The sequence below is a fragment of the Tamandua tetradactyla genome, chromosome 2, assembly GCF_023851605.1.
Source record: "Tamandua tetradactyla isolate mTamTet1 chromosome 2, mTamTet1.pri, whole genome shotgun sequence".
Taxonomy (NCBI): domain Eukaryota; kingdom Metazoa; phylum Chordata; class Mammalia; order Pilosa; family Myrmecophagidae; genus Tamandua; species Tamandua tetradactyla.
In genome coordinates this window covers 178,195,001-178,222,634 of record NC_135328.1, presented here as the reverse complement: position 1 = coordinate 178,222,634, position 27,634 = coordinate 178,195,001, and the positions used below count along the sequence as shown (strand labels likewise).

At 36.3% G+C, this 27,634-nt stretch overlaps 1 protein-coding gene and 1 pseudogene across 2 annotated transcripts in view; one reads left to right on the top strand and one right to left on the bottom strand.

Moving 5' to 3' along the window:
* Positions 1-27,634, bottom strand: part of ZSWIM5 (zinc finger SWIM-type containing 5) — a 339,569-nt gene that overhangs the window by 228,724 nt on the left and 83,211 nt on the right. The window lies entirely within an intron of this gene.
* LOC143654593 (importin subunit beta-1 pseudogene) lies at positions 8,224-9,422 on the top strand (annotated as a pseudogene).

The following is a 27,634-nucleotide window of genomic DNA, read 5'->3' as shown; positions in this document are numbered from 1 at the left end:
GCCGGCGGAGAAAGAGAGGGGAGAAGGAGGTCGGGCGGCTCGGCTGCTGCGGGGCTTGGGCGCCGCGCGGCGGGCCGGCGGAGAAAGAGAGGGGAGAAGGAGGTCGGGCGGCTCGGCTGCTGCGGGGCTTAGCAGTCCAGATTTGTGAATTAAAACCTTCGGAGTTTGGCTGAGTTACCTCCCCTTGCTCCTAGTTGACATGCTTCTTTTTCCCATGAGGATGTGTCTCCAACACAGCTTCCTGTGCCAGTGGGGAAGGAGGACCAGCTTCTGCAGTTCGGGGGCTTTACTCTGGCTTATGACCTTGACCCTTCCATACATTTCAGATTTGTGTACAATGTGTGTCCAGTCATGGATGTTCCCCCAAACAGTTGTTCCAGACAGTTTCTAGCTATTTAGAAGCAGCTCTGGTAGACTAAATTCCACACCTCCCTATGCTGCCATCTTGCCTCACCTCTACACTGATAAGTATTTTTTATTTTATCTTCCTACATATATGTATTTCTATATCTATACATACATATAAACAAGAGGCAGATATGCGATATGTACATCATAGGGAACTTTGTTCAAAAGTGTTTTTGTTGTTGTTGCATGGGTTGGGAATTGAACTTGGGTTTCCCGCATGTAAATATTTTTTAAAATAAGTTTTAAACATTTAATACCCAGCTAGACTAATTTTTAAAAAATATCTAACATCCAGAAAATAATGATCAGTGTATAGTCTAACTGTAGGATAAATCACAGGCCTGAGCCTGGGTAAAGGTTATTCTAGAGAGGAGATAGAGATAGAGGGCACAGAAAAAAAAGAGACAACTTAGCTCTGATCAGGCTGGATACTAAGAAAATCATGCTGCTTGGAGACTCTGGGGATAAAGAAACTGCTCTTAGAATAGAAACTGGGGACTAGAAAAAATTTATCTACTATTTTCTCAGGAGACTATGGGTTTTAATAGGATAACACATCCTTACAAAAGGGATAAAATAGAGCTCTTGATAAGATTTAAAAAAGAAGACCTACTTAATTATTGACTGCCCTTTATGAGCTAGGTTCTTGTATTCTTACAACAATCCCATAATAATTAGCCTTATTTTTCATATGAAGATTTTGAGGATCAGAGAAATTAACTGACTTCTGCAAGGCCACACAAAAAGGAGAGCCTGAATCAAATCCAAGGGCACGTTTCAAAATTCTGCATATCCATTTTTTCCTCTATAAAGTCCTTTCTTTCCCACTACAATGTGTGAATCTAACTAAGTGTATAATAGATGCAGTGGGAGTGAGCAATGAAAAGAAAAAACCCCAGAAGGGGAGAGGGTTATAGTCAGAGAGCATGATTATTAAAAGTTCAGATTTCAGAGGAAGAGTTATTTTAGGCTAAGATAGATCCTAGGTATGGTTATGGAAGTTGGTAGCTGAAGTGGAATGAAAAATAGGTGAAAGTAGCTGATTTCTAAGATATCAGAGAATATTAATAGTGGATGAATTGGGGGGGGGGGAGTGTGTGTGCATGGTCCAAGAATTGAACTCAGGTCTTCCCGCACGGAAGGCGAGCAATCTACAATAGTGATGAATATTTTGCTAGGCACAATCAAGTCTCCTCTTCCTCCAAGATGGTCACCTCCTAATCCCTGGAACCTGTGAATATGCCTTACCTGGCAAAACGGACTCCGCAACTGCAATTGAGTTAAAGACCATGAGATGGGGAGAGTATCTTGGTTTATCCAGGTGGGTCCAATGTAATTACAGGGTCCTTAAATGTAGAAGAGGGAGGCAAAAGAGGACAGAATGGGAAATGTGACTACAAAAGAATGGTCAGAGAGATGCAATGCTGCTGGCTTTGAAGATGGAAAAATGGGATCTGTGAGACAAAGAATGAATTCACGCTGCCTCTAGAAGCTAGAAAGACAAGGAAACAGATTCTCCCCTAGAGCCTCCAGAACAGAATGCAGTCCTGCTCACACCTTGATTTTAGCCTACTAAGAACTACGCCCGACTTCTGACCTACAGAACTGTAAGATAATAAGTCTATATAATTTTAGGTTACTAAGTTTATATTAATTAGTTACAGCAGCAGCTACAGAAAACTGGTACATATTTTAAGAGATGTTAACAAGTGGTATAGGAAAAAGGTATGATGCTGGGTAAGGTATGAGTCTCAAAAAAAGGAGGGTTTTACTGAAGGTAGCAATAAAGGTCCAGAAAGGACAATGGGGAGGTAGGATGATGCTGACTCTATCTTCCTGCTCCTTACAGTAAGTCCTAGAAGAATAAACAGCGTTTTGCTCAATGGGGATGGAAGAGCAGAGGATATGTAATCAGGGGCATAAACAGAGGAATTAAAAATGAAAGGCATCAGGTGATGGAGTAGTGGCTCAGTGGCAGAATTCTTGCCTGCCATGCTGGAGACCCAGGTTCAATTCCCAGAGCCTGCCCATGCCAAAAAAAAAAAAAAAAAAAAAGAGAGAGAGAGAGAGAGAGAGAGAGAGAGAAATCCAGCAGGAGAAATTAAAGGCATGGTGTGAGATTAGTCAGTCTACCTCTGCTTCTCTGCTGATGCAGCCTGAGGAATGAAAATGCCAGCTGTCAGTGGCCTGGGCTTTGAGTTGCTTCAGAGGAAGAAACTTTTTAGAGATTAGTTTCTGAAGTGAACAATCAAGCAAAATGCAGCCTGATGTAATATGAAAGAGTCCTGTATACAGAGCAGGAACATATATATCTGACTGTTAGTTCTGCTTCTGCTATTAACTAGCAATATGATGATAGGTAAGTCACCTCACCTCATCTTTTTCTTTCCCCCTCATTTTATAAACTTGTGTAATTTTTTGTTGAAAAATAGAATTCAAGCTTTGGATTAGTCTCTGGGTTTTGTATACATTTATTTGCTTACATTATATATACTTTTGCAAAATTTTATTGCGATATCTTCACATACCATATATTCCATACAAAGAATACAATCAATGTCTCACAGTATAATCACTTAGTTGTTCAGTCATCACACTCAATTTACACCATTTTCATTGCTCCAAAGAGACAAGTAACAGACAGACACACCAAAAGAAAACCAAAACATCTCATATCCTCTATCTCTGCCTGTTACTGATTTCTAGCATTGGTGTGGTACATCTGTTACTGTATATGGAGGAATATTAAGGAATTACTGTTAACTATAATCTATAGCTTGCAATAAATAATTTCCCCCCATATATCGCTCTACTATTATCTCTTTGTACAAGTGTTGTACCATGAAGTAGTTATGCAAGAACTTATTTATATTTGTATATAAATGTAGCAGAATTGCTGGTTGTAGGGCAACTCAATATTTAGTTTTTGGAGGAACCACCAAACTGTCTTTCACAGTGGCTGTACTATTTTATATTCCCAACAGCAGTGAATAAGTGCTCCTATTTCACCATAAACTCTCCAACACCTGTAGTTTCCTGTTTACTTAATTGGGGCCATTCTTATAGGCGTGAAATAATATCTCATTGTGGTTTTTATTTGCATTTCCCTAATAGCTAATGAAAATGAATATCCTTTACACAAAGAAATATTCAGTCTTGAGTTTTTTATCTGTTTTTTCTTTTGTTGCTCGTGCTTTGGATATAAGGTTCAAGAAGCTACCTCCTATCACTAGGTCTTGAAGATTTTTCTCTGTATTTTCTTCTAGGAATTTTATGGTACTAGCTCTTATAATTAGGTCTTTGATCCACATTGAGTTAAATTCTTTTTATGGTATTATCACTTTATTTTAACCATTAAAAAAAAATTCCCTAGGGTGGGCCACAATGGCTCAACAGGCAGAGTTCTTGCCTGTGAGGCCGGAGACCCAGGTTCGATTCCTGGTGCCTGCCCATATAAAAAGAAAAAAAAAATCCCCAAACTCTGAAATGTGAAAAAGCCTTATATAGTTCATTATTTGAAACAAGTTCACCAGATTTTCAAATTCGTGACTTGAAATAGCTTCATCTTTCAATAACTCTTTTTTCCACTTTATTTTTAATTTTTATTGATATATATTATATATTCATATATCATGTAGTCATCCAAAGTATACAATCAGTGGCTCACAATATCATCATGTAACTGTGCACTTATTATCACAATTGACTTTTTTCTTTTTTTTATAAAAAATTATATATATACAAAAAAGCAATACATTTCAAAGCATATCACAACAATTAGTTGTAGAACCGATTTCAGATATTGTTATGGGTTACAATTCCACAATCTTAGGTTTTTACTTTTAGCTGTTCTAAGATACTGGGGACTAAAAGAAATATCAATATAATGACTCAGCAATCATACTCATTTTGTTAGACCCTACCTTCTCTGTATAACTCCACCACCACCTTTGATCTTCCTCCCACTGTTTTGGGGTGTTTGAGCTATGTCTAGTCCAACTTTTTCATGTTGGAAGGGGCTGTTGATAACATGGGATAGTTCTGTAGGAACTAGTTGATGTTCCGTAGAGGCTAGCTCCTCTGTATTTCAGGACTTATCTGCTCCAGGGACACATCTGGAGGTTATAGGTTTCTGGAAAGTTAGCCTAGTGCATGGAACCTTTGCAGAATCTTATATAATGGCCTAGGTGTTCTTTAGGGTTGACAGGAATGGTTTTGGCTGGGGTCTGGCAAGTTATGATAGCTAGCAATGTCTAATTGAAGCTTGTGTAAGAGTGACCTCCAGGATAGCCTCTCAACTCTATTTGAACTCTCTCAGCTACTTATACCTTATTTCTTACACTTCTTTTCCCCATTTTGGTCAGCATGGTATTGTTTATCCCATGCTGCCAGGGCCTGGCTCATCCCTGGGAGTCATCTCCCATGCCACCAGGGAGACTTTCACCCCTGGATGTGATGCCCCACAGAGGGGAGGGGATGATTTCACTTGCAGAATTTGGCTTAGAGAGAGTGAGGCCACCTCTAAGCAACAAAAGAGGTCCTCTGGAAGTAGCTCTTAGGCTTACCCATAGGTGGGCTTAGATGGGCTGAGCTTGTCCACTACATACATAAGCTTCACAAGAGCAAGCCTCAAAATCAAGGGCTTGGCCTATTGATTTGGATGTCCCTAATGTTTGACACAGTATCATGGGTTTCCCCAGTGGTTTCATATTTTTTCTCCCATCCCTTAAGGGACTTTGCCAATACCTTTTGACTATCTGCTTAATATATTCTGGGATATATCCAGGCATTACATTAAGCTATACAGCATTAAAAGCCCTCATTCTTATTCTGGGCTCCTTGTGTTTGGATTTGATTAAATGATCTATTCAGAGAGGCTGAGTTAGATTATGTGCTACAGAAAATTTAGGTTCTGGACAAAATAAACCTTCCTTCCTTTGGTCTCAAAGAGTAGATGAGGTTCTAAAATATAGACAATGTCTTCCTTATCTCTGTATTCTGATTACCTTAATCCTGATCTGATGAGCTTCATTCTTACCTCTACATACCAGGTTTTACATATATAAAACAGCCTCTCATAATCCAGATATAACCACTACCGCTCCAGACTAAACGTGATTGCTATAAGAGCTTACAATCTAGGCCCCTGTTTTCTTATAAGTATTTTCTACAAATGGAGTTAATCTGTATATAGAGTGAGAGGTAGGGGTCCTATTTCATTCATTTGGATATGGAAATCCAGTCCTCTGTGCCCTACTTATTGAAGAGACTTTCAAGTCCACACTGAACTGGAACAGAATAGCCTTATGAAAAATAATTGACCATAGATCTGAAGGTCTATTCTGAACTCTCAATTCAATTCCATTGATCAATATGTCTATCTTTGTGCCAATACCAAGCTGTTTTGACCACTGTGGCTTTATAATAAGGTTTAAATCAGGAAATGTAAGCCCTCCCACTTTGTTTTTCTTTTTTAGGATGTTTTTGGCTATTCAAGGCCTGTTTCCCCTCCAAATAAATTTGATAACTTTTCCAAGTTTGCAAAGTGGTTATTGGAATTTTGATTGGTATTGTGTTGAATCTGTAGATCAATTTGGGTACAAATGACATCTTAATGACATTTAGCCTTCCTACCCATGAACATGGAATGTCTTTCCATCTATTTAGCTCTTCTTTTTCTTTTAGCAATGTTTTGTGGTTTTCTGTGTATAGATCCTTTACATCATTGGTTAAGTTTATTCCTAGATACTTGATTCTTTTAGATGCTATTGTGAATGGACTTTTCTTCTTAATTGCCTCCTCAGTTAGGTCATTACTAGTGTATGGAAACACCACTGATTTTTGCACACTAATCTTGTATTCAGCCTCTTGTCGAATTTACTTATTAACTCAAGCAGCTTTGACATCAATTTCTCAGGATTTTCGAAATATAAGATCATATCATCTGCAAAGAATGAGAGTTTTATTTCTTTCTTTCCAATTTGGCTGCCTTTTATTTCTTTTTCTTGCCTAATTGCTCTAACTGGAACTTCTAGCACAATGTTGAATAACAGTGGTGACAGCAGGCACCCTTGTCTCATTCCTGATCTTAGAGGAAGGCTTTCAGTCTCTCACCATTGAGTATAATATTGTCTGTGGGTTTTCATATATGTCTTTATAATATTGAGGAAGTTTCCTTTGATTCTTTTCTTACTTTTTTTTAATTCCTACCTTTTGAAGTATTTTTATCAAGAAAGGATGCTGAAATTTTTTAATGCCTTTTCAGTGGCAATCAAGATGATCATGTGATTTTTCTTTTTTGATTTGTTGATTCCAACATATTTTAAACAAACTCTTTTCATAATCTCAAAGAAATAATGAATTACAAAAGCATTTAGAAACAAACAAACAAACAAAAAACAAGCCCTGGCTTCTGCTAATACGTTTTCATATTTTAGAACATGCTCTTTGCCTACCAGTCTTCAGCAAGCTCTATTAAAAATTTAACTATGCATTTTCTGTTTCTACCCAAATAATAATACAGCTAGGGTACACTAAGCAAGGATTTAATCCACAACTTAACTCTTCCCTTATATTTCTAGGATAAATTCAAGTCACTGTAAACACTGACTACTTTCATGAAGAGAAGAAAACTAGTTTATATGACTTCAATGCAACAAGTTGATTTTTAAAAAAAGGACTTGACATAGAAACATTGTCTCTAGTGTAATTGGTTCAAATTCAAGAAATCTTCTGATATGGTTCTTTTGCTATAAAATATTACTGTTAAGTATTAACTGACAAAGAAGGGGTTTGTTCAAGGCAATAGCACTTGATGTTGTTAAGTCTTTCAATTAATGCCAAATTATTCAAAGAGGACTGTTTTTCTATGTTTAGTGATTATCATAATGAACACCATTTTGCTTTACTAACAGGCATACCTCATTTTATTGCACTTCACTTTATTGTACTTACAGATATTGCATTTTACAAACTGAAGGTTTGTGGCAACCCTGTGTTGAGCAAATCTATCAGCACCATTTCTCCTGAGAGTATGTGCTCACTTTGTGTCTGTGTCACATATTGGTAACTCTCACAATATTTCAAACTTTTTCATTATCAGTACATTTGATGCTGTGGTCTGTGATCTTTGATCTTTGATGTTACTATTGTAATTGTGTTTGGACACCAGGCTCATATAAGATGATGAACTAAATTGATAAATGTTGTATGTGTTCTGATTGCTCTGCCTACCGGCTGTTCCCCATCCCTCTCCCTTTCCTCAAGCCTCTCTATTCCCTCAGATATTGAAATTAGGCCAACCAACAGTCTTACTATGGCCTCCAAATATTCAAGTGAAAAGAAGAATTGCAGGTTTCTCACTGCAAAAAAACAGCTAGAAATGATTAAGCTTAGTGAGGAAAGCACGTCAAAAGCCAAGATAGGCCTCCTGTGTCAGTTAGCCAAGTTGCAAATGCAAAGGAAAAGTTCTTGAAGGAAATTAAAAGTACTACTCCAGTGAACACATGAATGATAAGAAAGCAAAACAGCCTTACTGCTGATATAGAAAAAGTTTTAGTAGTCTGGATGGAAGATCAAACCAGCCACAACCCAAAGCCTAACCCAGAGCAAGGCCCTAATTCTTTTCAATTCTAGGAAGAATGAGAGAGGTGAGGAAGCTGCAGAAGAAAAGTTTAAAACTAGCAGAGATTGGTTCATGAGGTTTAAGGAAAGAAGTCATCATCATAACGTAAAACTACAAGGTGAAGCAGCAAAGTGCTGATGTAGAAACTTCAGTGAGTTATCCCAAAGATCTAGTTAAGATAATTGAGGAAGATGGCTACACTAAACAGACTGGCTTCAAATATATGTTGGACCTTCTCCAGTCTGGCTAGAGCTAATGATCAGGAAGAACCAGTTACCTGTTATTTATCTGCTTCATTTTAACTTATGTTCAAAAGCTCCTGGAGACACAGACAGAACTGATGGACACCAGAATAGCCTGAGGAGTGCTGTACATGAATCTCTGATGGAAATTGTGAAAAATAGTACCAAAGATTGTTAACCAGTGGTTCAAAACTGACTCTGGTTATCATGAAACAACTGCAACAAGTGCTTCAGATGGAGTCACATATGCAGAGCACATCTGATAGGATCCAGTTCAATGACCTTCAGTCTTTACTTGGCACAACTCTTCAGAATCTTCTCTAGAAAATGCAGCATCAAGATGCTTTGCAGATCTTTGCTGTGCTCCTGGCCTCCCTGTTAAAGATGTTCCAAAACCTGCTGAGTCTGGAGGAGTGCAGGAGGATGCCCTGACTGGCAGTGAGTGTTGGGTAGTGAATTCTTAAAGTACATGGAAGCCTTTAAACTCTTCCTGGGCATTGGACTGAAAAATTATGCTGAGATTCAGTTTATTTGGTGGCTGTGAGGTTAGTGGAAGATTTATGCCATGCCCTGCAATCCAACACCTTACCGTTTTGTGATGAGGCGATGTAGCTGCTATTGGAGAGCTTGGAAAATAGAAATGTCCACAGGTCTGTGAAGCCATAAATTTTGGCAGTCTTTGCTGATATGCCTTTGCTTTTGGTGGAGTATTAAAAAATACCTAGAAGTAATACTGAATGCTCTTCAGCAGGCCACCCAAATCCAGGTGGACAAGTCAGATTATGAAAGGGTGGATAATCTAAATGAGACTTTAAGGGAAGGCTGCTTAGAAATCTATACTTGATTCATCCAGAGACTGAAGGGAGATGTACACCCGGATATGATGCAGGTACAATTAGGGTATTTTATTGTTTTTCATTGACCACATTGCTGGAGATAAGGATCATACAGATGAAGTAGTAGCATGTGTTGCTGGACTGATAGGGGATTTATATATAGCATTGGGAAGGATATATTTAAATCATTAGAAACAGGCCCATGATCCATGAACTGTTTACTGAAGGATGGAGATCAAAGACTAATAAAGCAAAAAAACCCTTGCTACTGGGGCCACAAAAGAACTGAGGAAACTGTAGAACCAAGCTTGATCTGTTACCATTGGAATGATAACCTGAGACCCCCTGACTAGAAATCTCCAATCTTTTGAAAAACCAGAAGTGAGGAGTGTTCACAGATGCTGAATGTTTGGAAATGAGTGGATGAGTAGGTGGGGCTTGATAACACACCACTTTGAAAATCCTGCCACAGCAGCAGCCTCGGCCACCAACAGCAGTGTTATTAGCTAAGTAAGCACTGACTTTGTAGGAAACCATAACCTTGGCCATCTTGGAAAAACAATGGATTTACCTGTTTTGAAAACAAAAAGAAAATTTTCTCTTCCCAGAAGAGGCTAGTATTAACTTTTCTGTCTTTTGGCCAGTGCTGAGTAGAATGACTGGTTTGGAAGAGGAGGAGAGTACTTTGGGGTAAGTGCTGGTACTTTGTTACCAGCCAAAAGGCAGCTTTGCCTTTGCTAATAAAAAGGTGGAGCCTTGGTCTCAAGCCCACCTTCAGTCTATTTTGCCATACAGTACAATATGCATGTTGGCTAGATTACTTTCAGTCTGAGAATAAGTGTGTGTGAATGAAGTGGTATCCACATTCTCAACTCCAAGTTGTTGCAGTTTCTTTTCCCAGAAAAAAAGGAGGAGGGGAACTAGATGTTGCATTTCATAAAACTAATGAAAGTTCTTGTTCAGTAATGCAGCACAAGAGATGCTTAAAAAAAAAAGGAAAGATGTTCTCTATTTTTTCTCTTCAAATTATTATTATTTTTTAAAGAAGTTATAGGTTTACAGAAAAGTCATTTAAACAATACAATGTTCCCATAAACCCCTCTATTGCTAATACTGCATTAGTGTGGTACCTTTGTTAAAATTAATGAAAAAATATTAAAATAGTACTATTAACTATAGTCCTTAGTTTACATTAGGTTTATTTTTCTCCATATACCACCCTATTATTAATGCTTGTATTGGTGTCATGCATTTGTTATAATTACCAAAAGAACATTCTTATATTTTTACTATTAACTCCAGTCCATTGCCCATGACAGAGTTCACTGTGTTATACACTCCCTTGTTTTATCTTCCCTCACTCTAGTAACATAACAGGGCCCCAAACTTCCCCTTTCAACCATTTTCACAAACATTGTTCAGCAACTGTTAATTACACTCACAATAATGGGCTACAATCACCGCCATCCATTTCCAAACCTTTACAATTAATTTAAACAGAAATTCTGTACAAATTAAGCATCAGCTCCCCATTTTATTTTAGAGTCTAACTCCATGAATTTACTTAATATAATTAGTTCATATTAGTGAGATCAGTGTTTATCTTTTTGTGTCTGTCTTATTTCACTCAGCATGTGAAACATGTCTTCCAGGTTCATCCATGTTGGCATGTATAAGGTCTTCATTTCTTTTCACAGCTGAATAATATTCCATCTGTATTAGCTAGGGTTCTCTAGAGAAACAGAATCAACAGGGAACACTCGCAAATATAAAATTTATAAAAGTGTCTCATGTGACCGCGGGAATGCAGAGTCCAAAATCCACAGTTCAGGCTGTGAAGCCAACGATTCCAATGGAGAGTCTGGATGAACTCCACAGGAGAGGATCACCAGCCAAAGCAAGAAGAGAGCCTGAATCCTCCTTAAAAGGCTTCCAGTGATTAGACTGAGCATCACTCATTCCAGAAGACACTCCCCTTGGCTGATTACAAATGGAATCAACTGTGGATGCAGCTGACATGATCATGATTTAATTCTATGAAATGTCCTCATTGCAACAGACAGGCCAGCACTTGTCCAACCAGACACACAGGTACCACACCGCTGGGTGCCTATGTTCACAAGCACCAGGGTAACATCACCAAACTGTATCTATACTTGTGCTGAACGCACCACCACACTTTTGTGCCATGCTGTGTACCCTGCACACTGATACACATCCACCCTGCAAACACAAGGCTTTAGACTACTGAACGAAATCAGCTCCTGAAGTAAATCAATCAAGATATTTAAATGAGATGAAAACAACACAATATCACTAGGCATATCACAATGCAGACAGATATAGCCCAGCCTAACAACCAAATTAAAACACCAGAGGAGACATAGATGTTGGAAAACTTATCAAAAATGTTCAAATAACTCTACTTAATAAAATAAGTGGGATGGCAAATGACATAAAGGAGATCAAGAAAACAGAGGAGAAGAGCATAAAAAGGAATCTGAAAGAATATATTCAAAAATACCAGATATCACAGAGATTAAAGACTCTGTTGACCAAATAAAAAACATACTAGAGGCACACAACAGCAGATTTGAAGAGACAGAAGAAAGGACAAACAATATAGAAGACAGGATAAGTGATTTCGAAAACTCAAAACAGCAAATGGCAAAAAAGATGGAAAATTTTGAATTGGCTCTCATGGACATGATACACAAAACAAAGTGCACAAATATAAGAATCATTGGTGACCCATGAGGAGAAGAGAGGAATAGAGGGCTAGGAAGAGTAGTTGGGCTATAATGGGGGTAAACTTCCCAACCCTTATAAAGGACATAAATATACAAGTCAAAGAAGCACAATGAACTCCAAACAGAATAAATCCAAATAGGCCAACCCCAAGACACATCAAGTACTGAAGAGAAGCAGAAAATTCTGAAAGTGGCAAGAGAAAAAAAATCTACTACATACAAGGGAAACCACATAAGGACTGAGGTCAGGGTACTCTACTAGAACCATGGAGGCAAGAAGACAGTAGCATGATATATTTAAGATCCTGAAAGAGAAAGACTCCAGCCAAGAATTCTGTACTCAGCCAAACTGTCCTTCAAAACTGAGGGAGAGATTAAAGTTTTCACAGACAAAGAAATCCTGAAAGAATTTGTCAACATAAGACAGGTGCTACAATAAATACTAAAGGAAGTTCTGCCAACTGAAACAAAAAAACAGACAGGAGAGGGAGGTCTGGAGGAGGGCACAGAATTGAAGAGTATCAAAGAGGGAAAAAAGAGAAGAGAAGGAACCAAAAAAGGAGATGAGAAGGAGCTACCAAAGAGTAAGTAAGGAGAAAACCTAAAGAAATGTCTATCCTGGAAGCCTAGTGAAGAAAGTAAATAAAAAACGAGGGAATGATCACTGTATCAAACACTGCTAAGAGTCAAGTAAGATAAGGACTAAAATGTGATGATTAGCAATGCAGGTAACATTGGTAACTTTGATGACAACAGATTGGAATAGAATGGGTTAACACGGATTGAAATGGGTTTAAGAGAAAACTGGAGAAAAGAAATTAAAGGTAAGGAATTTAGATAACTCCTGATGTTTTGCTACAAAGGAGAGAAAAGAAATAGGCCATTAGCCGATAGAAATATAGCTGAGAAAAAAAGCTCTTTTTTATTAGAGAAGATGTAGGTTTATAAAAAGTCATGCAAAAAATACAGAGTTCCCATATATCCCCCTATTACTAACACCTTGCATTAGTGTGGTACATGTGTTACAACTGATGAAAGAATATTATAATAATTATACTACAAATTAGAGTTCACAGTTAACATTAGAGTTCACTGTTTGTGCTGTACAGTCAAGAAAATATTTGAAAGTAATTTTATTGATATATTTGCATACCCAATAATCATCCAAAGTATACAATCAATAGTTCATGCTATCATCAAAAATTTGTGCGTTCATCACCACAATCAATTTTTGAACATTTCCATTACTCCAAAAAAATAAATAAGAGAATAAAAATAAAAGAGTACCAAAACATCCCAATCCCCCTTAATCTTCCTATTATCTATTTATTTATTGTCCTCATTTTTTTACTCATCTGTCCATACATTGGTTATAGAGAGTGTCAGCCACAAGGTTTTCACAACCACACTGTAAAATCTATGTAGTTATACAGTTGTCTTCAAGAATCAAACCTAATGGAATGCAGTTCAACAATTTCAGATATTTCCTCATAGCTATTCTAATCCACTAAAAACTAAAAAGGGATATCTGTATAATACATAAAAATAACCTCCAGTATGACTTCTCAACTCTATTTGAAATCTCTCAGCCACTGAAACTTTATTTTGTTTCATTTCTCTTCCCTCTTTTGGTCAAGAAGTCTTTTTCAATCCCATGATGTCAGGGCCAGGCTCATTCCCAGAAGTCATTTCTCACATCGCCAGGAAGAGTTACACCCTGGGAGTCATGTCCCATGTACTGGGGAAGACAGTGAGTTTACCGGTGGAGTTGGCTTTGAGACAGAGGCCACATCTGAGCAATACAAGAAATTCTTTGAGGGTGACTCTTAGGTATAATTATAAATAAGCTTAGTTTTCTTTTGCAGGAATAAGTTTCATAAGGGCAAGCCCCATGAAACAAGATCGAGGGTTTGACCTATTAAATTCGTAGCCCCCAATACTTGCCTGAATATCTGGAATTCCCCAGGTGGGGAAGAGTAATAAGGAAAATACTCATTTGTTTTTGTTTTTGTTTTTTTTGCATGGGCAGGCACCGGGAATTGAACACTGGTCTCCAACATGGCAGGCAACAATTCTGCCACTGAGCCACCGTCGCACTGCCCAGGAAAGTATTTAAGAGGCAAGAGATAAAATATTTTATATGCTAATGGAAATATGTAAAGGAGAATTAAAAGTCAATGATGTATATCAAATTATTTTTATATACCTTTTCTCAGCACCTATACTGTAACTATTTGTATACACATATATATACCATACAGTAACCAAAAAGTCTGAAAATATAGGCAATTATACATAACATCATCAAGGACTTCCTTGACCTGTAAAAAAAAAAAATACCTATATCTCTAGACTGTCTAGACACCACACACACACATACACAATGGCACATATATATATACTCATACCAAGTGTAAGCTCCTTGAGGAAGGATATTAATAAGTCTTACTCATTTTTGTAGTCCTTGTATCTAAGACTGCAGAACACACTAGGTATTTAATTTAAAACATGTGCCAAATGTCTACGGTAATCATAAATCAGTTACATTTAAAAAAAAAAAAAAGACTCTGTAATTCCAATGGCCAGCTCTACAATAAATCAACTTATTTTCCTATGAACTTTTCTTATAGCACAAAATAACTTCCTGATTTCTCTGCCCACTCCTGCCTACCACATATCCATGGTCCTACACTACCTCCATATCTCTATTAGCTATGAACCTAGTTTAATTCTTCTGAGTTTCCACTGCTGTAAAATACAGTCCTTCTATTTAAAATGTTCTATGGTTTCATCATGTCCCAAAGAGCATAGATGGCATGCTCTGGATAAGATAAGATATAACACCAACTTTAATAAAAGAAAACATGAACACTACCAACTTCAAAAAGGGCTAAATATTATACCTAAAAACCCATTTTGAAAGTAGGAAATCCTAGTTCAAAAAATGGCTAAACTTCTATATAGACAATAGTTTAGAAAAAAATGTCGTAAGAATTCAACAAAAGCTTTCCTATAAAACTCTCTCCAATTACTTACAAAGATGAAAACAAATATATATCGCAAATTGCTAGCTTCTTTAGTAAATGTACAGTTCCACAGGAAAGGTTTCTGCTTATGGAACTCAAATGTGAATTCAAAAACAGTTCTAAGAAAGGTCTCTAATCTGTTCCATTGTTTAGTCAAGTAGTTTACACATGCAGGGAAAAAGGAAAAAAAAATCAGACATATATAAATGGAAAGAAAAAATGGGAATAGTAGAAATCACTTCAACATCTCTTACTTTTCTTCTTTCTAAAAGTCCCTGCTTATGTCTCTCTCTTCACCCCCCCCAAAAAAAAAACAGGATCCTTGCCATATCCAACAAAAGCCCTCAGGCACTCTCAAGCATGCAAATGTAATTTTCTACCCAGATAACACACTCCCTTTTTAATGAACCCTAAAAACAATCTGCAAATGCCCACAGAAGAAAAAAGAGGAAAATTGCAATGAAAGAAAATACAAACAGAGATGTGGGGGAGGGTCAAGATGAATATGGCAAGTCTGGAGTTTATTAAATAGACATAAAAGATAATGAAGGTGAAGGGACTGTAATCAAACAAAATGGTTTGCAGGCTGCCATTTCATAAAACTAGAGTCAAAGAAATATATGAATATTCACTTGAGTAAAAATAATTCATTATAGGAGTGGTCCTTCAAGTGAAAGTATCCCTGTCAAGGCCCAATGTGGCTGTCATTCTTTGTTCCATTTTGTCATTAAAAAAACCAAAACAACAAAAAAATATCGTGTATAGATAAGAAAGAGAAAAACTGTTACATATGCTCCCACCCCTAAAGCAGTTAAGACCAGGAAGAGTAAATTCTTCATGAAATAATGAAATACTATGTCAAGATTAGATATTCAGAATGTTAATAAATGACAAGAGGCACTTCAATCAGTCACATGATTCCAGATCCCTCCAGATGCACATTATGATTCAGATTTGAATAGTAAACAGAGCAGGCCATAGGGTAGGGTAGAAGGACTTGAAGAAAAACACAATGCAGGAAAGGTCATCAAAATGAAAACTGTCTTCTTACCTCACAATTTGAAGCAAAGTCTTATTGAAATAAAAATAGCTTTAAACCAATTTAGGCTGAAATAATTACAACATTTTACAATCTAATCTCCTAATGATGAATAGAATTATTCTCCCTGCTTAAAGATCAAATTGGTTGGGCTCTACACTTGTCTGGCATCATGCTGTGAGGTATTTCCTTTAATATATAACCAATCAAAGATGTATTCAGGCTTTTGTGAAATCCAAAGCTTTGCTAACTACGTATCTTAGAGCATCATGAAATTTCTCTAAATGGGAGGAGACAAAACCATATACAGTGATAGCTTCCTTTAGATATCTAATGTTCAGTGGCCCCTCCTTACTCAAAAGTAGACACTGAATTCTTTTGTAATTCACCAAATGCAAACAATATTTCTTATGATACTTGCCCAATAAAATTTATACTACCTTTTTCCCTGTTCAATTTATATCAACATACAAGATCACCGCTGCTTAGAAGAGTTACAAAAGAAAACAAAGTCTTCAAAATACATAATTTTGTTACAAACAAGATAAAATCATTGAAAACTAATACAACCTTGTCAGCCTTAATAATAAGTGCCATCAACTAAAATAGTATAAATCTTCATGGAATGTCTATGTTCATATGAGGCATACATAAATATTATATAATTGTTAAATTCATGATTTATAGGTGAAAGTAATTTTACATATTGGTTTACATGTTGCATAGTACTATCTATGTAAATAAGAGACAACATACAGCCTTTTAAAACCTTCCTAACAAAATGCATTAAGATAACCAATTTAAGTCAAGAATGAAAGGACTTATGTAATAGTATTACATGAGTTAAATCCTGCTTTCATTTATTTACAGTAGGCTCAACAGCCAGCCCCCCCATAGGAATACAGAACTCAAACAGAACTAAATATTTGTTTATATTGAAAAAAGTACCTTTGTAATAAATTTATTCCAAGAATACCACATTCTTTACAAAAGAATACTTTATTTTCCCCTATAAATTATATTTAAACAAAACATTACTTATCTAATAATTCAGACTACTATAGAAAAGCTGCTAAATTTTTTAAAGTAGGATTTATATAGTATATAAATATTATATGCTTTTTGTTCTGGGAAGAAGGGGGACAGAGAAAGTGGAAAGTAAAATAATATGACTAAAGTAAAGATAATAGTGAAAGTCGAATAATATTCTTTAAAACAGGCAAACCACATAGTAGAAGGTTAAAAAAAGGAAGGTGATTGTGGACATAAAAGGTATAAACCTAACGATAACCATTAGAACAACAACAAAAAAGATACCTTCCTACATACCAAAAGAAATTTTAAAAGAATGACAAAGACATACAGTAAGAAACCAAGGAAGTGTAATATAAAACAAACAATAATTAAAATATTAAAACATAAAATAATACAACAGTTATGACCAAATTACCAATCGCATCAATAAATGAAAATGGGTTTAATTCAGTTATTAAAAGAGGAAGATTTTCAATTGGCCTATAAAATGAAAGCTAACTCTATGCTATATACAACAAATACACTTAAAACACTGAGATTCAGAAATAGTAAAAATAAAAGAATAAGCAAAGATGTACCAGGTATGTGGAAACAATAATAAAGCAATCCCAATATCAAAGCAGAATTCATTCCAAAAGCATTAAATAAAAAAAGAATATTTCATAATGCTAAAAGCTAAAATTCCAAATTAAGATTTAATAGTTCACCATATTTGTGCATCAAAAGAGACACAAACTGCCCATATAAAGCAGAAACCAGAGGAGAAGAAATGAGAAATTGGTTTTTAAAAAACCAAAACACTAAGAATATGAAGCTTTAACATACCACTAGTAATAACAGACAGGTGGGTAGACAAAAAATAAGTAAGAATATAGGAAATGTAAACAATATAATCTGTAAGGTAGATCTTATGGCTATTAAGTAAACATTACAATGTGATAATAGAGATATACTTTCTTCTTACGTACACAAGGAAGATTCACACACAAAAAAATTGATCAGAAAACACCAGCTAAGTTTCATAAAGCAGAAACATTTAAATGTGATAATGGTTATGCAATTATATGAGAAGTTTCTTGTTCTTAAAAGATGCATGCTCCAGTATTTAGGAGTAAAGTATCATGATAGCTACAACTTGCTTTCAAATAGTTCAGGAAAAATAAAAGACAAGAGTGTTGGTATGAACCTCTCTGTACCCCAGAAAAGATTACGTTCTTTTAATCCATTCTTGTGGGGGCAGACCTATAGTAGGTGGGACCTTTTGGTTAGGCTATCTCAATTGAGATGTGAACAGCCCATTCAAGGTGGGTCTTAATCCTTCACTGGAGTCCTTTGTGAAGAGGATAACAGACAGTAAAAGCCCAGAGAGCTTAGAGAGAAAACACCCCAGGAGAAGTAAGAAGGACCCACAAAACTTAGAGAGCCATTTTGAAACCAGTACCAAGAAAGGAGGACCAGCAGACATTGCCATGTTCCTTCCCACGTGACAGAGGAAACATGGATACCAGCAGCCTTTCCTCAGAGAAGGTTATCTTCTTCTTGATGCCTTAATTTGGACATTTTCATGGCCTTACAACTATAAATTTTTTTTGCATGGTCAGGCACCTGGAATCAAACCTGGGTCTCCAGCATGGCACGCGAGAACTCTGGCTGCTGAGTCACCATGGCCCACCCCCTTAGAACTATAAATTTGTAACCTAATAAATCCCCTTTGAAAAAGCCAACCCATTTCTGTTATATTGTATTCCAGCATCTTTAGCAAACAGAAACATGTATATGTGTATATGAGGGGGTAGGGGAGGAGGAGAGAGAAAGTAGACTATAAGGCAAAATGTCAACAATTGGTCAATCTACTTGAAGGGTGCACAGAACTTAACTGTATTATTCTGCCAGTTTTTCTATAAGCTTGAATTTTTTCTGATTAAAAGGTTTTGGAGGAAAAATGCTCTCCTTTAGTTTCACAGAAATCATTGGTGACCTTTATGAGAGCCATTTTGGGGGAGTAATGGGGCCATACCTAGATTAAAGTGGTTAAGGAATAAATGAGGGTGGTAGTGAGAAATTGAGAAAGTGAATACAGACTTTTTTATGGAATGTCTGGCTAGGAATGGAAAGAGAGATATTGGTTAGAAGGAGCAATAGTGTATGTGAGGGTTTTTTAATTTATTTTTCTGGATAAGAGAAACTTGCATTTGCTTAAAAGCCCACTGAAAGGATTTGGTAGGTACAGAAATACTGAGGATACTTGAAGCTGTTCAATCCATATCAATGGAATTAACAGCAACAAAACAAAAACACAATCATCTCAACAGATGAAGAAAAAGCATTTGACAAAATCCAGCACTCACAAAACTGAGAATAAATAGAAGGGAACTTCTTCAATCTGATAAAGGGCATCAATGGAAAACCCATAGCTAACATCACACTTCATGGTAAAAGACTGGATGCTCCCACCCTAAGATCAAGAATAAGACAATGATGTCCACTCTCACCATTTTTATTCAACATCGTACTAGAGGTTTAGCCAGGGTACCTAGGCAAGAAAATAAAATGAAGGCATCTGGATCGAAAAGGAAGAAGCAAAATTATCTCTGTTTGCAGATGACGTGATTTTGTGTATAGAAAATCCTAAAGAATTCATACAAAAACTATTAAGTCAATAAATGAGTTCAGTAAGGTTGCAGGATACAAGATCAATATACAAAAAGCATTGTATTTCTATACACTTGCAATGAATAACCCAAAACTGAAAGTAAGAAAACAATTCCAACTTACAATTGCATTAAAAAGAATAAAATACTTAGGAATAAATTTAACAAAAGAAAAGAAAAACTTATACTCTGAAACTATAAAGCATTATTGAAATGTTTATGAATTAGAAGACTTAACACTGTTCATGGAGCGGAAGACTAACATTATTTAAGAAGGTAATACTCCCCAGGTTGGTCTAAAGATTCAGTGTAATTCCTAACAAAAATCCCAGCTGGCTTCTTTGTAAAACTTGACAAACTAATCTCAAACTTCTTATGGAAACTCAAGGGATGCAGAATAACCAAAACAATCTTGAAAAACAGTAACAAAGTTAGAAAATTCATAATCCTGATTTCAAAACTCACTATAAGGCAACAGTAATCAAGACAGCGTGGTACAAGGCAAGAATAGACATACAGATCAATGGAATAAAATAGATTGTCCAGAAATAAACCCATACATCTATAGTCAACTGATTTTTGACACGAGTTCCAAGACCATTCAATGGGGAAATAATAGTACTTTTAACAATGGTTCTGGGATAACCAGAGAGCCACATGCAAAAGAAAGAAGGTGGACCCCTTCCTGACCTATACACAAAAATTAACTCAAAATGGATCAAAGACCTAAATGTAAGAGATAAAACTATAAAACTTTTAGAAGAAAGCATAGTGGTAAATTTTGTGACCTTGGATTCTAAAATACAACACTAAAAACACAAAAATATAGGTAAATTAAACTTCATCAGAATTTAAAACTTTGCCTTCAAAAGACACTGCCGAAAAAGTGAAAAGGTAGACAGAAAGGGAGAAAATATGTGCAAATCATTTATCTGATAAAGGATTTGAATATAGAATATGCAGAGAACTTTTACAACTCAACAAAAAAAATGGGCAAAAGATCTGAATAGCTATTTTTTCAAAGATATATATAAATGGCTAATAACCACATAAAACATGTTCAACATCACTAGTCATTAAGGAAATGCTAATCAAAACCACTAAATTTCATTTCATACTCACTAGGATGGCTATAACAAACGACAGTAACAAGTGTTGATAAGGATATGGAGAAATGCGAATTCTTATACAACATTGTGGTGGGAAATGGTACAACTGCTTTTGAAAAGTTTGGCAGTTTCTCAAAAAAGTTAAAGATACAATATGACCCAGTAGTTCCACTGCTCAAGTATATATCCAAGAGAAATGAGAGCACATGTCCAAACAAAAACTTGTACATGAATATTCTTGGCAGCATTATTCATAATAACCAAAAGGCAGAAACACCCATACGTCCATCAATTGATAAACTGATAACTGAATAAATAAAATGTGGTATATCTAATACAGAATATTATTCAGCCATAAAAAGGAAGCATCAGCAGGAGGCCAAGATGGCAGCTTAGCGAGGAGTAGGATTTAGTTCGTCCTCCAGAGCAGCTAGTAAATAGCCAGGAACAGTACAGAACAACTGCTGGGGCCACGTCAGTGACTGGACACACAGTATGCCCTAGTCTGGACAAGTTGGACGAGCTGCAATCCTACCCAGAATTGTGAGTTCCCCAAGCCGTGATAGCCAGTGCCCCTCCCCTGACAGGCTGCTTCCCAGAGGGGAAAGGAAAGAGACTTTACTAATAGCAATGGACCGAGCTCAACCACAGCCCAATTGTGGAATTAACAAATTCTGACTACTAAAATTATACCCCCAACTCAGCTGAACCTTGAGTAAAGCAGAAGTTGCTGGATTTCGCCCCTGCGCAGAGGGGGCAGGGCTGACTGAAAAAGAAAAAAAAACCCACAGGTTTTTTTTGGGGGGGGGGATTTCAAAAGGTCTGGGCCCTGAAAGAAGGAGGGGGCACATAGGACCTGGAGATATACAGAGCAACATCCCAACTTAAGCTCTTGATTGGCAAACCAAAGGAAAGGGGTCCTGCTCTGAAAAGGATTTTTCTCTTTCATTTTTGTAGCTGTGTTTCTACCCCTTGACTACTCTTTGGATACAGCTGCAAGGCTTCTCATGCTCAAATTGCCCCAAGCATAGGTATAATTAAGCTTGTTTGAGTGTTTGCCTGCAGTCTTCCTCAGGAGAGGGGTGGGGTCCAGCTCAGGTTGATTCCCTCCCTTAAGGAATTCAGACCCCAGGGTCTGGAAAAGTGAAACAATTAAAGCTAGCCAACAACCTCTCCTCTGTTTCAATCATGCCCCTAGCAGGGACAGTCTACTGAAGTTAAAGGTACCATATCACCTAATGCTGGTGGGACCCATAGGCAGACAAGGGCCACAATTTGGGCAGGATGGAAAAACGCAGAGTCCAGAGGCTTCATAGGAAAGCCTTTCAATCTGCAGGGTCTCACCCAAAGGAAATCTGATGCAGGTGACTCTTTCCTTCTGAGAGGAGGTCAGTTTGGTCTGGGAAAATCTGACTGGGGTCTTAATACCTAAGTAGATCCTCCTAAGGGGACAAAAAAAAAAAAAAAGGTGCCAGAGAGGCAGGGAAAGAAACAAGAAAACAAGAATTGAAAAATAATGATCTGTTAAACAAAAGCTAAGCTAGAGGTTTAGAATAAGCTGAACTGAATGTCAAAGAACAGACAGACAAAAAATTCATTCAGCAAGAAAATCCTAGGTAAAAAAAAGTGAAAACAATCTCCAGAATAAACTAATTAAGGTAATTAAATGCCTAGATGCCAGCAAAAAATAATGATTCATATTAGGAAAACTGAAGATATGGCCCAATCAAAAGAACAAACCAACAATTCAAATGAGATATAGGAGTTAAAACAATTAATTCAGAATGCTCAAACAAACATGGAAAACCTCATCAAAAATCAAGTCAATGAATTAAGGGAGATATAAAGAAGGCAAGGAATGAACAAAAAGAAGAAATCAAAAGTCTGAAAAAACAAATCACTGAACTTATAGGAATGAAAAGCACAGTAGCAGATATGAAAAATACAATGGAAACCTACAATTTCAAGAGTCAGAAGTTTCAAGATTTCAAGAGTCAGAAGATAGGATTAGTGAACTGGAGGATGGGACATCTGAAATCCAATAAGTGAAAGAAGTAGGGAAAAGAATGGAAAAATATGAGCAGGGACTCAGAGAACTGAATGACAACATGAAGTGCATGAATATACATGTTGTTGTTGTCCCAGAAGGAGAAGAGATGGGAAAAGGAGAAGAAAAACTAGTGGAGAAAATTATCACTGAAAATTTCCCACCTCTTATGAAAGACTTAAAATTACAGATCCAAGAAGTACAGCATACCCCAAACAGAATAGATACAAATTGATGTACTCAAAGATACTTACTAATCAGAATGTCAGATGTCAAAGAGAAAGAATCTTGAAAGCAGCAAGAGAAAAGAAATCCATCACATACAAGGGAAGCCCAATAAGACTATGCATAGATTTCTTAACAGAAACCATGGAGGTGAGAAGACAGTGGGATGATATATTTAAGATACTAAAAGAGAAATACTGCCAACCAAGAATGTTATATACAGCAAAACTGTCCTTCAAAAATGAGGGAGAAATTAAAACATTTTCAGACAAAAAGTCACTGAGAGAATTTGTGACCAAGAGACCGACTCTGCAAGAAATACTAAAGGGAGTATCAGAGACAGATAGGAAAAGACAGGAGACAGAGATGTGGAGAAGAGTGTAGAAATGAAGACTATCAGTAAAAGTAAAAAAGAAGAAAAATTTGATATGACATATATCCAAAAGGCAAAATAGTAAAAGAAAGCACTGCCCTTACAGTAATAACACTAAATGTTAATGGATTAAAATCCCCAATCAAAAGATATAGACTGGCAGAATGGATTAAAAAGCAGGACCTATCTATATGCTGCCTACAGGAGAGGTATATTAGACCCAAAGATGAACACAGGTTCAAAGTGAAAGGTTGGGAGAAGATATTTCATGCAAACAACAATCAGAAAAGAGCAGGAGTAGCTATACTAATATCCAAAAAGTTAGACTTCAAATGTAAAACAGTTAAGAGACAAAGAAGGACACTATGCATTAATAAAAGGAACAATTCAACAAGAAGACATAACAATCATAAATATTTATGCACTGAGCCAGAGTGCTCTAAAATACATGAGGCAAACACTGAAAACACTCAAAAGAGAAACAGACACATCTACCATATTAGTTGGAGACTTCAATTCCCTGCTCTCATCAATGGACAGAACATTTAGACAGAGGATCAATAAAGAAACAGAGACTGAATAATACAATAAATGAGCTAGACTTAACAGACATTTATAGAACATTACACCCCACAACAGCATGATACACCTTCTTCTCAAGTGCTCATGGATCATTCTTAAGGAGAGACCATATGATGGGTCACAAAGCAAGTCTCAATAAATTTTAAAAGACTGAAATCATATAAAACACCTTCTCAGATCATAAAGGAATGAAGCTGGAAATCAATAATAGGCAGAGTGCCAGAAAATTCACAAATATATGGAGGCACAACAACACACTCTTAAACAACCAGTGTGTCAAGGAATGAATTACAAGAGAAATCAGTAAATATCTCGAGGCAAATGAAAACGAAAACACAACATATCAAAATTTTGGGATGCAGCAAAGGCAGTGCTCAGAGGGAAATTTATTGCCCTAAATGCCTACATCAAAAAAGAAGAAAGGGCAAAAATCAAGGAATTAACTGTCCACTTGGAAAACTAGAGAAAGAACAGCCAACTAACCCCAAAGCAAGCAAAAGGAAAGAAATAATGAAGATCAAAGCAGAAATACGTGAAATTGAGAACATGAAAACAATCGAGAAAATCAACAAAACCAGAAATTGGTTCTATGAGACAATCAATAAGATTGATGGACCTAAGCAAGACTGACAAAAAGAAGAAGTGAGAGGATGAAAATAAATAAAATCAGAAATGGAAGAGGAGACATAACCACTGACCCCACAGAAATAAAGTAAGTAATGAGAGGATACTAATAAACTCAACAATGTAGATGAAATGGACACCTTCCTAGAAAGGCATAAACAACCAATATTGACTTGAGAAGAAATAGATGACCTCAAAAACCAATCACAAGTAAAGAAACTGAATCAGCCATTAAGAAGCTCCCCAAAAAGAAAAGTCCAGGACCAGATGGCTTCACATGTAATTCTACCAAACATTCAAGAAAGAATTAGTACCAATCCTACTCAAACTCTTCAAAAAAACTGAAGAGGAGGGAAAGCTACCTAATTCATTCTATGAAGCCAATATCACCCTCATACCAAAACCAGACAAATTATTAAAAAAAAAAAAAACACTACAGACCAATCTCTCTTATGAATACAGATGCAAAAATCCTCAACAAAATTCTTGGAAACTGAATCCAAGCACATTAAAAGAATTATACACCATGACCAAGTAGGATTCATCCCAGGTATTCAAGGATGGTTCAACATAAGAAGATCAATTAACGTGATATACCATATCAACAAATCAAAGCAGAAAAACCACATGATCATCTTGATTGATACAGAAAAAGCATCTGACAAAATTCAACATCCTTTCCTGTTGAAAATACTTCAAAGGATAGGGATAGAAGGGAACTTCCTCAACATAATAAAGAGGATATATGAAAAACCCACAGCTCACATCATCCTCAATGGGGAAAAATTGAAAACTTTCCCCCTAAGATCAGGAACAAGACAAGATGTCCACTATCACCACTGTTATTCAACACTGTGTTGGAAGTTCTAGCCAGAGCAATTAGACAAGAAAAAGAAATACAAGGCACCAAAATTGGAAAGGAAGAAGTAAAACTCTCACTGTTTGCAGATATGTGATACTGTATGTCAAAACCCCAAAAAATCCACAGCAAAATTACTAGTTAAATAAGTACAGTAAAGTGGGAGGTTACAACATCAACACTCAAAAATCTGTAGTGTTTCTATACACTAGTAATGAACAATCTGAGGGGGAAATCAAGAAAAAAATTCAATTTACAACTGCAACCAAAAGAATAAAATATTTAGGAATAAATTTAACTAAAGAGACAAAAGACCTATACAGAGAAACCATAAGAAATTGTTAAAAGAAATCACAGAATACCTAAATAAATGGAAGGGCATGGATTGGAAGACTAAATACAGTTAAGATGTCAATTCTACCTAAATTGATTTACAGATTCAATGCAATACCAATTAAAATCCCAAAAATTTATTTTTCAGAAATAGAAAAACCAATAACCAAATTTATTTGGAAGGGCAGTGTGCCCCAACTAGCTAAAAATATCCTGAAAAAGAAAACTGAAGTCAGAGGTCTCATGCTACCTGACTTTAAGGTGTATTACGAAGTTACAGTAGTCAAAACAGCATGGTACTGGCATGAAGATAGATACACTGACCAACTGAATCGAATAGAGAGTTCAATTATAGACCCTCTCATCTATGGATAACTGATCTTTGATAAGGCAGTCAAGCCAACTCACGTGGGACAGGACAGTCTCTTCAATAAATGGTGCCTAGCGAACTGGCTATCCACAGGCAAAAAAATGAAAAAGGATCCATATCTCACACACTAAACACAAATTAACTCAAAATGCATCAAAGACCTAAACATTAGATCTAAGACCACAAAATTTTTAGAAGAAAATGTAAGGAAATAGCTTATAAATCTTGTAACAGGAGGCAGTTTCCTAGATCTTACACCCAAAGCATGAGCATTGAAGAAGGAAATAAATAAATGAGAACTCCTCAAAATTAAACACTTTTATGAATCAAATAACTTCATCAAGAAAGTAAAAATACAGCCTACACAATGGGAGACAATATTTGGAAATGATATATCAGATAATGGTCTAGTATCCAGAATATATAAAGAGATTGTCAACGCAACAACAAAAAGACTATTAGGGAAATGCAAATCAAAACCACAATGAGATATCGTCTCACACCCACCAGAATGGACATTCTCAATAAAACAGAAAACGACAAGTGCTGGAGAGGATATGGAGAAAGGGGCACACTTATTCATTGTTGGTGGGAATGTCAAATGGTACAACCACTGTAGAAGACAGTTTGGCAGTTCATCAGGAAAGTAAGCACAGAATTGCCATATGACCCAGCAATACCACTGCTAGGTATCAACTCAAAGGACATGAGGGTAAGGACACAAATGGACATTTGCACACCAATGTTTACAGCAGCATTATTTACAATTGCCAAAAGATGGAAACAGCCAAAATGTCCATCAATAGACGAGTGGCTAAACAAGCTGTGGTATAAACATTTGATGGAATATTACACAGCTGTAAGACAGAATAAAGTTATGAAGTATGTAACAACATGGATGGACCTTAAGGACATTTTGCTGAGTGAGATTAGCCAGAAACAAAAGGACAAACACTGTATGGTCTCACTGATATGAACTAACATTAATGAATGAACCTGGAGAATTTCAGTTAAGAACAGAGGTCAACAGGAGATAGAAATAGGGTAGATATTGGGTAATTGGAACTGAAGGAATACAGATTGTGCAATGGGCTGATTTTAAAAATTCAGAACTGGATAGCACAATACTACTGAACTGTAATACAATAATGTTAGAAGCTGAATGTGAGAATGATAGAGGGAGGAGGCCTGGGGGCACAAATGAACTCAGAAGAAAAGATAGAAGACAAAGACTGAGATGGTATTATCTAAGAATGCCTAGAGTATATAATGATAGTGACTAAATGTACAAATTTAAAAATATTTTTGCATGAGGAAGAACAAAGGAATGTCAATAATGCAGGGTGTTGAAAATGGTAATTCATATTTTAAAACTTTAACTTATATGTGAGACTAAAGAAAAAATGTTTATTTGGTAAAAAATTTATGTTTTGACTAGTGCATTTCCTAATATAACTTATGAGAACAGCTTACTTGAACACCATAGTACATGGAACCTTGA